The 1,068-nt window shown below is 53.1% G+C and overlaps 1 protein-coding gene across 1 annotated transcript in view; it reads left to right on the top strand.

The window, feature by feature from the left end:
- Positions 1-53: 53 nt before the first annotated feature.
- The window catches only part of Tnfsf9 (tumor necrosis factor (ligand) superfamily, member 9), a gene marked incomplete at its 5' end in the record, with an annotated part of 5,588 nt that continues 4,573 nt past the window's right edge, over positions 54-1,068 (top strand). The window contains 1 exon segment of the mRNA XM_013505037.1: positions 54-99.

Below are 1,068 nucleotides of genomic sequence, written 5' to 3'. Positions count from 1 at the left end.
GCCGCGGGGTGTCGGGGAGCCGCCGCCCACCGCCTCCTTTCTTCTCTCCGCAGAGGCCGCAGGAGCGGGAGCTGGTGGGCAGGCTGCTGGCCCAGAACGGTGAGCTTCCCGCCCGGGCGGCGGCCGGAGACGGGAACCCCCCTCCCCCGCCCTGCCTGCTCCCTGCGCTCCCCGCTTCTGCTTCGCCCTGGGACCTGAACCCCGAGCCTTTGCTCTGAGCGGCATCCCCCGCCTTTCTTCTTCTAAGTCCGAGACAGGGTCTGGCTAAACCGCTCTGTTGCCCAGGCTGAGCTGGCACTGCGATCTGTGTGCCTCAGCCGCGGCACCGCGCGCTCCGCCGGGTCTGGCTGGCGCCGTCTCCGTCCCTCCTCCTACTTCTCCCCTCCCTCGCCTCCCAGTCCCGCTCCCCGTCTGTCTGTGTCTCTCCCTCTCTCTTTCTCTGAGGCACTGGGGATTGGACCCAGGGACCTGGCTCTGACTTCCATCCCCAGTCCTTTAAAAAAACTTTTTTTTTAATTGGTACGCATTTGCGGTACACAAAGCAGGGGACGCTCAGTTCGGGGCCCTGTTAATTGTTTTTATTTCCCCGCCGCTCCATCTATCTCTAGATCTTTTCCCATTTGCAAAAGTTCATCTCACTGTTTTCTATTATCCGTTATATTTTGGGTTTCCTCGTATAAATCATGTAATATTTAAGCCTGTGTGTCCGATTTATTTCACTTAACGTTGTAGTCTCCAGATACAACTATTTTCTTACAAATGACTCGTTTATCCTTCTTTGTGGCAGAGTAGTACTCCCTTGGGTGTGTATGCCATATTTTCTTTATCTGTTGATGGTCCTAGAGACTGCTTCTAAGATACTGCTAAGGTGAGTTGTGCTGCTCTAAACGTAGGTGTGCATATATCACTGTGGCATGGTATCTTTAACTCTTTTGGAAAATACCTAGAAGGGGAATAGCTGGTTAAATGGAATTGCTATTTTAGTTTTTTGAAGAATCTCCATACTGATTTCCGTAGTGGTTGTGCTAGTTTACATCCCCTCCAACAATGTAGAAGGTCGCCTGCCCC

Source organism: Chinchilla lanigera, unplaced genomic scaffold (genome assembly GCF_000276665.1).
Source record: "Chinchilla lanigera isolate Chin_1 unplaced genomic scaffold, ChiLan1.0 scaffold00094, whole genome shotgun sequence".
Classification (NCBI taxonomy): Eukaryota; Metazoa; Chordata; class Mammalia; order Rodentia; family Chinchillidae; genus Chinchilla; species Chinchilla lanigera.
Note: the sequence above shows the minus strand (reverse complement) of the source record. Positions and strands in the feature narration are given on the sequence as shown.